The following is a 12,437-nucleotide window of genomic DNA, read 5'->3' as shown; positions in this document are numbered from 1 at the left end:
AAGTGCAGTGTACCGGTATTAGGCTGTGTTGTCAAAGCCCTGAGAGGAGAGAAAGCCGCATAAAAACGAACGTTCCCCCCCGCCCCCCTCAAAAAAATGATAATTTAGAAACCAAACAAAACGTCCTCCTCGCTGCCAGCCGGCCTCTGAGCGTCGAGGGTTATTTTTTTTTCTGTTGTTGTGGTTTCTCGCCCGGTGCCGGTTTCCAGAGGAGGGAGGCCAAAGGTCATAGGGTAAAGGGCAGCACCCAGCATCCCCGGTGCAATACACAGCCATCTTGGAGTTATTTTAGGAGATAATTCATGCGGTAAGTTTTAACGTTTTCTTTCTCTGTTTCTCGCTCGGAGCGCCCCGAGCTCCGTCCCTTTGAGCGTCGGCGACAACTTTTTCGATGAAAGATGTCGGCGGGCGCGGCGGCGGGGAGTGCGGGGCGACGGTGTGTGGATGTTGGGCGGCTGCTGTGCTGTTTTTTTTTTGTCTGGGCTCTGACTGAGTCTCTCTCTCTCTCTCCCTCTCTCTCTCTCCTTCTCTCTCTCTCTCCCCCTCTGCTTTAATCGAGTAACGTAAAAAAAAGCGAACAGGCCCAAACTCAGCAGTGAGGAGCCAGGGAGCAGAGTAAGATCCCGACCCCGCACACGCACCGGGCCTGCACCGACTTTCGCCCTCCTCACACTTTAGATCATCTTCATCTTCGAGATACATTTTACACCACCACGAGAGCCGTGCTGTGTGGCTGGCGTTTCCGCAGTTCTAACTACAATTTCCCATTGGCTCTGTGCTGCAATTTCAGAAATTCTTCATTCCCCATGATTATGTCTGTTTCTGGTTCAGTGCATGCATTTCTTTTTTCCAAACAGTAAGATGTAATGTTTATTTATTTTTTGGATGCAACTTGTTTATTGTAAGTTGCTCGTGGAAGTTGGATTCATATTTTGTTTCAAACATAGTTTTGTTCCACGCTCACTGCATTGTTGTAGAAAGTTCTTCAGGTCCATACACAATGTGGGACATGGCGATCATCTCCGAATTGTGTTACACAGCCAAGGGCAAGTGACATATTCTACAAAATGTAGCTGGCGATTTGGGTTTTGTTTCAGTGGCTACTAATACTTACAATCGCACGTCACAAATCCTTTACTGCTAAACTACTTATGATGGAAAGAGCTGAACATCTGGGACTCTGTAATCAATTTTATTATTCCAAATAATATTTTGTTGCCAATAGATTTTACTGTATGGAATTTTAAAGTGTAAGACTTTATCACTTTTAGATTTTCAATTTATAAAGCTATCAAATTTCAGTATTATGCAAAAACTATTCATCTATGCATGCATAATTTTGTATTTAGGCAGAGATTTACTTTAAAATGAGTATACATTGTTGAAAATTATTTGAGGGATATGGATTGTCATGACATGGAATGTCAATCAATGTTGAACTACATTATGGTGTTTCTAGTATGGCATAAATGATTGGTTTAAAGAAAGAAAGAATAAATTAATCTTTTATGTAAACTATAAACAACTTAAAACAAAATTCAGATATGGCTGTGTAGCTTTTCAGAGTAATTGGATATGTGAACGGGTCCAGATCTTAATTGAAAATTGATATTAATGTGATCAAGGCAGTAGTTATGAGCAGAGTAGTGTATGGTAATTTGCTTTATAAATTGTACTTTCAACATCAGTAACACTACTGGTACAAGATGTAGGTTTCAAATCATACAAACCTGTGTTGCTAACTCCGCTAAACAAATAGAACTTGCGGCTTTTCTGTTTGATGGCTTTATGCTCAGGCATTTTGGTAGTGCTAGGTGAGGAGATATTTTATTAACCTGAAACAGTTTTCAGAGTTGTATGTGTATATATAGTCAAAAGTCTATAATGTTGGTATAGTAAGTGGGCATTCTCACATTTGAGATTGTAGTACTATAGTGCTGGTCATTTTTTGTGCTTGAAGGAGTTTTGCGACTGTCTTTCAGTTGTGCGAGAATGCCTGCTTACCAGTACAGTACTTCATATAGCCAATACAGTTTTGTTAGGGACACTGTTATAAAAATAATTGCATTTGCATGACTTAAGGTTTCTGATGCTGTCAAATGTTTTTCTTAATAGTGCTTTAATATTCTTAGTCTTGTTTTTTTTCCCCTCCAGAAAATGAAAGAGGTTGCTCAAAAGTAGTGTACTGTTGCTAATGGCTAATTGTATTGGCCGAAGAAATGCCGCTTAATTGAATTGTGGTTGTCACTAGGATTTCAGTAAAGCAGCATATGGGTTTGTGAACATTTTGGATTTTGTGCACGTGATTTGAAAAACACCCAGCACTACACTTAGATTCTGTCCTTTCAAGCTTGGGTTGCGTCTGGAGGGAACACTTTGAGATGGGCCATCCAGTGCTTGGATCTGCTCCACCCTTGAGTTTAGTACAGGTCCATTACTGGTGGTGGCAGTGCGAGGACCAATTTGAAGTGCTTGATTAATTAAGAATATTGCACAAAATTAAAACATATTGGCTTAAGAGTGTTTTTTTCCTAAAACATATTCCTGATGCGCTAAGTAATAAAGCCTAGGGGTTAATGGGAGCTTTACAGTAAAATGTTAGACACGTTAACCAACAGAGTATTCTGGGATCTCACATCAGGGGGGAAAAAATCATTTAGCCTTTAAATGAATGACCAGAGAGTGAAAATTCCTTGATTCTTCAAGCTTCCTAAGCACTTTATTAGAATCATTGAGATAATGATTAGGATTTTTTTTTAAAGAGGATGAGAAAAGGCTAGACCGGATCCCATTTATTCCTGTTTCATTGTTCACTAGCATTGAAGAATGGGGCACGTTCTCAATGACTTTGATTTTACATTAAAGAGTGTAATACTGGGCAAGACAAAAGTTTGTTAATGACTTAATGTTTGCTTTGCTTGATTTTTAATAATATATCAAAAGGTTTGATTGCCTCCGTAGTAGTAATTCTTTTGAAGATAATAACTGGTAAGATAACTATTTTGTTTTTTTCACTGTGACACTTTCTTCTTTTTTTAAAGTGAAGAATGGCATCTTCATCCTTATTCTTGCTCAAATATTGTAGACCAACCCACAGGCGTACCAGTCTTTCATGACTTCTTAAGACGTACTTTCATGGCAAGTGGTTGACTTGGAGTCACTAGAGTCTGAATTAACCAACTTCACCTCTCCTTGGAAAGGTTTGAATCAGAATTCATATGATGTTGCAGATGTAGTGACATATACATATTGTTGTACATTAAATTATGGGAAATGTATTTCTGCACTGCAGTTGGCTAAACGTGTTGTCAAACTGTTGGTATACTCACCTAAAAAGTTGAATTGGAATTGCTGATGGTGTCCTCCATTTTTTAGACCTTCATGCAGATGCTGATTCTGACAATAGACATCAAACTGAGCTCGTGTCGCATTAAGTAAAGATAGTCTTTCAGTAATGGTGTATTCAGTATTAAAAAAGACTTGGGCTTATGTCTGTGTTCCTGCCGGGTTGTAAAATCTCTTTGCTTGTACTATCGCAGGCGTCTGAGGCAAAATGTGACCCAGCTCCCATCTGCCAGCCCACAGACTGGTACAGTATGCTGCTTCATACAGCAATTTGTTCTCTTAACTTCGATTAGCTGCATTGTGGTGACCAGCTGAAGAATTCTTTTTTTTAAAACGTGGAAAAGTTATACTGCCAATGTGTAAGTGCCATATGCAGGGACAGTGTATTTTCAATTTATTTTTAACATTATAGAGTTATTTAGCCAGTTTCAGTGCAGCAACCAATGTAAGTAAGGAGGAAAGCTATTGTGCCAGTTGGTGGCATGGCAGAAGCCCTTGGGGGACATGTTGGCTATTTTGCTAGGAACACTGGATTCAGGAGCAAAGTCCATGTGTCAGTTTAGTGGCCAACACTGAGTTAGTTCCGGTGAGTTTGAGGTGGGCCTTGACCATTTCCAATTTTTGGTGGAGTTTGGAAGTTTAGTGAAATTCAGAATGTTTAGTATTCTGCAGAGATCTGAAGATTGGCAGAATCGGCATAGAAAATGTGACATCTGTTTTTAGAATCTTAAATTGGGATGTTATATTGGGTTAATTTGTTGGTAGGGTATTATTGCCCTTGCCTTATTTTATCATTAATTATGAACTTGAAGCCTTCATGCATTGGGCCACTCACTGCTTGGCTTCACCTTGTATTACTCTGTCTCACTTTAATTTTCCCCGCAAGTATAAAATAATGATCCCTACCTAACACCATTGTGGTAGCACCATCACCTCAAGAAATGCAGCAGTTCAAGGAGAAGGCCCATCACCACCTTCTAATGGAAGCTGGGGATGGGCACTAAATGCAGCCTTGCCAGCTTTGCCCACATCGAGAACACAAATTTTAAAAAAAACACTCGCTCCATGGCAAGAGTTTCAGTACAATAAAAGGTTAGGTATACAACTTTTAAAATTGCACCAAATGTGTGCCTATTGTTTTGGATTAGCAGACTACCATTCTAAGAGCAAAGCTTAGTAAATTCTGGGGCGACTTACATGTTGACCACACAATTCACAGGAAGTACTTCAACTGAAGTCTAAACAGAGAACAAAGGACTTCTGTGTGATTGAATAAAATTTACACGGTACTGACCATTTTCTTGATTGTTCTAAATAAATTAAACTGGCAAACTGTGCTTGTAATCCTTGCTTCAGTTTAGAGGTAGACTTATTGTATTCTGTAGTCAGTCAATGATAACCTAGAAAAAGTGAACTTTATTGTAGTAGAGCAGATAGGGGCTGCTATTTCATTGTCCTGCTGGAACAGATCAGAGAAAGCTTGTTTGTTGAAAGTAACCTGCAAAAACCAGCGTCCCTTTTGAGTCGAGTACAACTCAAAGGTTTCATCTGAACTTGATTACTAGTTTGAAAACATTTTTGAAAGACAGACCGTGCATTTATATAGTGCCTTATGTCTCCATGCACTTAACATACAATAAATTACTTTGAAGTGCACTTACTTTTAAGTAAGCAAATGCACCAGCCATTTTGCACACAGCTCCCATAAATCGCAATGGACAGGTAATCTGTCTTTCTTTGGTGGTGGATGTTGAGGGAGGAATGTTAGCCAGGGCAGCAGGATTATCCTTTTTCTTAAACCAAATCTTGCATCTTGGGCTTGGCCATGTTGTTGTTGTTGTTCTTCTTCTTCTGCATCTGAGAGAAGTACTTCCTACTTCTCCCAGAGGTCAGAAGAGTACAGAGGTCTTCGATTCTAGATTGTACCAAAAATTATAATTGCCGACATAGCTGCAATGCACAAGACTACTGATCCAAGCCACATTCAGAGAGAGCAAATTGAAAACTTCCTGTTTACTTGCATGAAGGTTTAGATGCTAAACTAAATTAAGTTTTTTGTACACTTGCCAAGCTCTGACTTGTGTAAGGTACAGTGTTAACTTGCTTTTATGAAATTGAGAACCGTCTGATTGCTTTAAACTTTAAGCCTAGGTTCAGTAACTTAAAGTAATCATGCAGTCACCATACAACCCACAATCATATTACCCATTTAGACACCTGTCTGGTTCATAAGAAAAACAGCCATTGGGTTTTGGGCCTGCTCTTTTCACACCACACGTACAATTTGTTTCACTGTGGCTTCTATCTATTTAATCTTATGAGGGAAAATGCTGAAAGTTTCTTCCTGCCCTTCTAAGGTAAATCAAGTAAAGTACCTTTTTATCCTTGTATCCCACATGATAGGTCTTTGGTTGCTTTCCTTAACATGACATTAGGACCCATCATGTTCCACACATCTCTGTCTGTACTTGTCTTTTATAACTCGCAATCTAAACAGGTGGTTCATCCAACTGTTTGTTAAAAGTCTGGACATGGCACAAGCTGCTGGCTCTAATGATTTATTGCACGCATGTTTACTACCTTGTGGAAGAAGAAAGTTCCTAATCTGAAGCATTGTTAGTGGCTTGTTAATTTTGTGCATGTGCCCTCTGGTTCTGCTTTCAGTTAGATATGCGCTTGTATTTGCATTATTTGACTTATTTTAAAAAAATACCTAGATCATGCCTTCTCAATATTTTCTCCAATGAAAACAAACATTTTCATAGAACATTTTATTTCTCCTGCTGCTTCACCCTTCAATGTATTTAGTTTTGGGCTAGTTTCATCTAAGGTAAAGTAAAGTTGGAGTTGTTTTATGTTTAATTCAAATCAACTACTAACTACATGAGAAACAATTAAAATACACTTGTGGCCCTCAATGGCTTTTTCCAGTTACTTTGTACCATTACTGATACCTAAATTAAATCTATAATTATTTCCTTGGGAATTGTTTTGACATTTAACATTCCCTTAGAAAAGATAAGACACAGTTGAATAAGGGGGCAATTTGATTTCTGGGATATTTGGATTGTGCAGAGTAGTGTCTTTAGTCACTGCTGCAATTCAGGGCTTAAGTTTGAAAGTTAACCGCTGGCAAGTGCTGAGCAGTTAGTCTAATTTGCCAACTATAATAAAGTTTGATGCCAGGAGCTTGGTAGTAGCACAGATAGAGTTTGTTCAACATTAAATTTAAATATTCTCAGTCCCTCATAGTTTAAAATCAAATCAACTATATGCACTTGCTATGTATGTTTGCACACCTGTCTAATATTGTGATCATTTCATCATCCGTCAACATAAAAATAGTTAATGATGTCTGATAAAGCAAGAATGTCAATCTCTAATTTCAAAAGGTTCAGAACCACTGCCAAAATAAATTGCGTTTCAGGTATTTGAATTTCTATACATTCATTCAGAAATACACTAGGTGTGCAATAAAATACTATGCTAGTTTTCATTTTAGTATTACATTTCTCTTGTTAATGTATTACGGGCAGTTGCGAAGGTCCAGAGACTAAAGGATAAATTTATGAATTCAAGCTCCTGGAGCTGAGCTTTGCCCACACGCAGCACCCATCAGGAATTTGGGTGCGAACAGCAGTGGGCATTACAGGATTTTGTATTTATTAATTCATAATTTGTCAAATTTACCCTTGAGGATTCCTGGAACCACTTTTACTAAAATTATGGCTTGGCCTCTCCTTTAACTATTTTTGCACTTAGCAAATTAATAATATATAATTTGTGTCTGGCGAGCTGGTGCATTTACTAATTATTATGGTTAAAAAAAAACTCAAATGTTCCGTCAGTGAAAATTGCAAAGGAAACTTCCAAAATGTAATTGTGTTTTTTCGTGCTAACTACATACATTGTTCTTCATTGTCTTCCAACATGTAACAAAAACCAATGCTGTTATGATAAAGGCAGAAGGTGTGTGTTTAGATAGATGAGTAAGTTTTCAGTGAAATCTACTGTTAAAATGTTAACGTGGGGACATAAACCTGTTATGACCACCATATGTGGTAAGTTTCAAATCCCGAGTGATTCCACAGCAGTCAAGAGTCTCAGATTCTTGCTATCCATCGTATTTTCTAGGAAGAGTAGCAAGGCTACTTATTGGAAGTGTGTGTTGGAATATATGATAGCCTGTTGCAATTCAGGTCAGTTTTAATCTTCTATTGAGACTCCCATTAAAATTCTAGTAGGCTAATGCTCAAAAACTTTTAGCGTCTGAGGTAAAACATTACATTGTTTCTGCAGTGTTCAATGTTTTGAAACTACCTTCAGGACAAATGTATCTTTTTTACTCCAGTATCAATGTTAGGTTCACATTGTACTGATTTCAGTTAGTTGCTGAATAGCTCATAAGACTTCCACAGATAACTCAGTCGAGTGTTTAGTATGCATGCAGGAAAAATGTAGACCATTAGAGACTGTGTCCAAAGTTTATAATTTTATGAAGATTAAGTAGAAAATAGTTTTGGATTGAAGGTATATTTCTTGAATTTAGTCATTTGTTTCCCCCTTCTCCTCCCCTCAGTCTTTTTATAAATTTGTTTTAATTTACATGTTTTGGTGCATCATAACATTTAGAATTTTTACAGCAAACCATTGCTGTCCTTGAATTTCCAGCAAGTGTCTACAGCAGCACTAAGTTTGGATCACATGGCAAGTAGGTCATGTCAAAGTAGTATGATACAGCACAGAAGGAGGCCGTTTAGCCCATCGTGCCTGTGTCGGCTCTTTGCTAGAGCTACCCAATTAGTCTTTGACTTTGATGGCGTCAAATCACTCTGATGTACTTGTCTTCACAAAGTTACAGGAAACTTTGTGATATCCAGCACCGATGGGACCGGCGTGTTGCCGATCTATCAAAACTGCCGGACATACAAAGTTAATGTTGAAGCATACGGAGGTTTTCATCTCCGTATCTGACAACAAACACTGTTGCTTAGCAACAGCTTCTAAAGAGTCGGCTGCAGCTGCAAGCGTCTCTAGCTGAAGTTGTTGCTATAGCTACAGATCTTGCAGTGCCTGACTGGGGGGGAAAAAAAGAACAAGATCTAAAAAAACTTACAGAAAACGGCTCCTGATTTTTGCTGTTCGATCGAGTATTCCGGACATACAACCTCCGGATAAACCAAAGTTTCCTGTACTTGAGTTTGATAGCCACTGAGTCTTCAAAGTCATTGCTATATGCATTGTTAGAATAGTAAGGTTTGTGGAGAGTAGATTATACTTTTTGGAAAAGATTAAAGTATATTGGGACGTAGTTGTTGTCTGCACTGTTCGCACAAGTATTGGGCAGGATTTTGCTCTCAACTGCGAATGAACGGCGCCAGCTGTTCATTACGCTTGCATTTGCCTACAGACCTATGGGCTTTTTGCACTGGAGCTTACTGTAATTGGAGAGCCATTTCAGCACAGCTCCCTCTACAGAGGATCTGGGACCTGTGTGAACAGGGAAAGCAACTGTGTATTTCCTTAACCAATCAGATTGAAGAATTGTTAAGGACAACTCAGAGTCTGACCCAGAAAATGAAACAGAGAGGGAGGGAACGATGGGATTAAGAGAGATGAAAGAGACAGTGTAAAAAAAAAAATCATTTTTAAAGTTTTATTTTGTTAAATCTCCAGCAGTAATTAAAATCTGAAGGAATGAGACTACACTTGTAAAAGTTAATTTTCAGTGTCAGAGAGGTGGTTTTGCTGTAATTAAGACTTTTCACAGCGTATAAAAATTTACTTAAACTGGGATGGACATGCCCTGACTCTTTCTGGTGAGTTTATTTATTTATTTTTTAATTCATTGATGGGATGTGGGCGTCGCTGGCTAGGCCTGCATTTAGTGCCCATCCCTAATTGCCCTTGAGAAGATGGTGGTGAGCCGCCTTCTCGAACCGCTGCAGTCCATATGGTGTAGGTACGCCCACAATGCTGTTAGGAAGGGAGTTCCAGGATTTTGGCCCAGCGACAGTGAAGGAACGGCGATACAGGTCCAAGTCAGGATGGTGTGTGGCTTGGAGGGGAACTTGTAGGTGGTGATGTTCCCATGCGTCTGCTGCCCTTGTCCTTCTAAGTGGTAGAGGTCGCGGGTTTGGAAGGTGCTGTTGAAGGAGCTTTGGCGAGTTGCTGCAGTGCATCTTGTAGATGGTACACACTGCAGCCACAGTGCGCCGGTGGTGGAGGGAGTGAATGTTGAAGGTGGTGGATGGAGTGCCAATCAAGCGGGCTGCTTTATCCTGAATGGTGTTGAGCTTCTTGAGTGTTGTTGGAGCTGCACTCATCCAGGCAAGTGGAGAGTATTCCATCACACTCCTGACTTGTGCCTTGTAGATGGTGGAAAGGCTTTGGGGAGTCAGGAGGTGAGACACTCGCTGCAGAATTGCCAGCCTCTGGCCTGCTCTTGTAGCCACAATATTTATATGGCTGGTCCAGTTCAGTTTCTGATCAATGGTAACCCCCAGGATGTTGATAGTGGGGGATTCAGCGATGGTAATGCCATTGAATGTCAAGGGGAGATGGTTAGAGTCTCGCTTGTTGGAGATGGTCATTGCCTGGCACTTGTGTGGTGCGACTGTTACTTGCCACTTGTCAGCCCAAGTCTGAATGTTGTCCAGGTCTTGCTGCATATGGACACGGACTGCGTCAGTATCTGACGAGTCTCGAATGGTGCTGAACAGTGTGCAATCATCAGCGAACATCCCCACTTCTGACCTTATGATGGAGGGAAGGTCATTGATGAAACAGCTGAAGATGGTTGGGCCTAGGACACTGCCCTGAGGAACTCCTGCAGTGATGTCATGTGATTGAGATGAATGACCTCCAACAACCACAGCCAACTTCCTTTGTGCTAGGTATGATTACAACCAATGGAGAGTTTTCCCCTTGATTCCCATTGACTTCAGTTTTGCTAGGGCTCCTTGATGCCACACTCGATCAAATGCTGCCTTGATGTCAAGGGCAGTCACTCTCACCTCACCTCTTGAGCTAAGTACAGCAACTTCACACCGTTCAATGTATTTCAGTGCCGGCGAGATACCTTTGTAGCGCAGCTTCTGGACGAGCAGGGTGTCTCAGACAGCAACTTCCTGATTTCCACGTTTAACCGCGTATGTGTGGTCACCGGAAGTTGCTGTTCGATTTACACTTTAATAACGGCGAGCTCTGTTAGCTTCGCCGTTATTTCTACAGCAAAATCCTGCCCATTATGTCTAGTGGTTGAACAAGTATTGTAGGTTACTTACATGAAGAAATATCTCTGTTGGAATACAAACATTGTAATCAAGTTACAATCAGTGTGTCAAGCATTGATTATAGTACAGGTAGACTACCCTTTATCCGGACTTCCGAAAACCGAAACCCTCTAAAAACCGAAGGTTTTTTCGTTCAGCGTAAGTCGTGCGTACGACTTACGCTGAACGAAAAAACCTTCGGTTTTTAGAGGGTTCCGGTTGCGGAAGTTCGGATAAAGGGTAAGTCGTGCGCACGACCCCCCGCCGACCCCGCCAGCCCCGACAACCGCCGACCCCCCCCCCCCCCCCCCCCCCGCGGACCCCGACAACCGCCGACCCCCCTGCCGGCCCCGACAACCGCCGACCCCGCCAGCCCTGACAACCGCCGACCCCCCCGCGGACCCCGCCGGCCCCGACAACCGCCGACCCCCCCGCGGACCCCGCCGGCCCCGACAACCGCCAGTCCCGACAACCGCCGACCCCCCCCCCCCCCCGCCGGCCCCGACAACCGCCGAGCCCGACTGACTTACGCTGAGCGTCAGCGTAAGTCGTGCGCACGACCCCCCGCCGACCCACCTTCCGAAATCCGAAATTCTCCTTTATCCGAAACTCGGCTGGTCCCGAGGTTTTCGGATAAAGGATAGTCTACCTGTATAGCATATAGTTTGGACACAAGAGTCTACTCTTAATTTGAAGTTACCGTTTGAATGATCTGATTCATATTTTTATGGACATATTTCCAGTTTGTTATGGGTTATTTGTTGCTTAATTTGAATGATTGAATTTTCGGGAGTAGTCTGTAATTGATCAAAAAATTGAATCCAGTTGTGTTTCCCTTTTCTCCCACCCTCTCAAATCAACGGATATTATGCCCTTTGTTACATAAACATGATTTTAAAATTTGCATTTGTACATGGACGGTTCTAAAATGTTGAATAAAAGTGTGTGCACCATTAAGCATAGGGAAGTTCATTAAGTACTGGACAGCCTGCTAAAGCATAGATTTTCAAATTGAAGCCCAGGAAGTTATCAGATTTCAGTTCATCAGTCATCAGGTTTATTTCTTTTTCTATATTTGCTAACATAACAGCTTGTTATTTCTGTTGCTGAATACTAATCAATATATTTTCTGTAACAATGGGACTGTTTTTCTATGGGCAGCTGACACTCGAGAGTCATTCAGAAGTTAGGATAGGGTCTCCCGGAGTGTGCCAGTTCTTGCAGCAGGTCCCCCCACACAGAGAAGTTTGAAAACAACTGCTCTAAAGAATGTACGGTCTACGTAAAGTAGATAATTATTGGAAATCACACACTACTAGTTGAAGTACAATTACATATTTCAACTGGCAAAATAACTTCAAATGGCATGTTTGATGTCTATGATGGTTAGCACAATCCTAGTTAACTTATTCCTTGTAGAGATAATGTCATGTGACAATTCCCCCCCTCTATTATTGCTGGTTATATCTCACTACCCAATTGGGCTTGATCAGTTTTCCTTACTGAAATTGCAGTTTAGGCCTAAATTATGGAGGGATAAGAATATGATCGTAAAGTGTATTTTTTTAAAATAAAAGACTTTAACGTCTGCTTGGAGCAAATGTATGCAATAAGTGTAAGGTTACATTTACACTACAGCTATAACATCAATGCAGAGAGTTTTTGCTCCACATCAGTGCCAAGTTGTACAAATCCAGAGTCCAATGGGATCTTAACTTTGGATTTACACCACAACTATAGCATTTGTGCGGAGCAAATCTGTTTCACGTCAATGCTACAGTTACAGGGTTCTTGCAGCCTACGTTGTGTTAAAATCCA

General features: G+C 40.8%; 1 protein-coding gene across 8 annotated transcripts in view; it reads left to right on the top strand.

Annotated features, from left to right (window-relative positions):
• Nucleotides 1-201: 201 nt before the first annotated feature.
• Nucleotides 202-12,437, top strand: part of cnot2 (CCR4-NOT transcription complex, subunit 2) — a 143,595-nt gene continuing 131,359 nt past the window's right edge. For 2 of the 8 annotated variants that reach the window (XM_086009351.1, XM_086009350.1), the window contains exons 1-3: nt 285-307; nt 2,155-2,274; nt 3,042-3,200. The gene's annotated coding sequence lies outside the window, so the exon portion shown is untranslated. Of the gene's footprint in view, nt 308-348; nt 437-2,154; nt 2,275-3,041; nt 3,201-12,437 lie in introns of those variants that run through there. The other 6 variants (XM_086009352.1, XM_086009344.1, XM_086009345.1 and 3 more) reach the window with 6 other exon arrangements.

This window comes from Somniosus microcephalus, chromosome 16 (genome assembly GCF_052327205.1).
Source record: "Somniosus microcephalus isolate GS21.2 chromosome 16, FLI_Smic_1.0, whole genome shotgun sequence".
In the NCBI taxonomy this organism is placed as follows: domain Eukaryota; kingdom Metazoa; phylum Chordata; class Chondrichthyes; order Squaliformes; family Somniosidae; genus Somniosus; species Somniosus microcephalus.
Note: the sequence above shows the minus strand (reverse complement) of the source record. Positions and strands in the feature narration are given on the sequence as shown.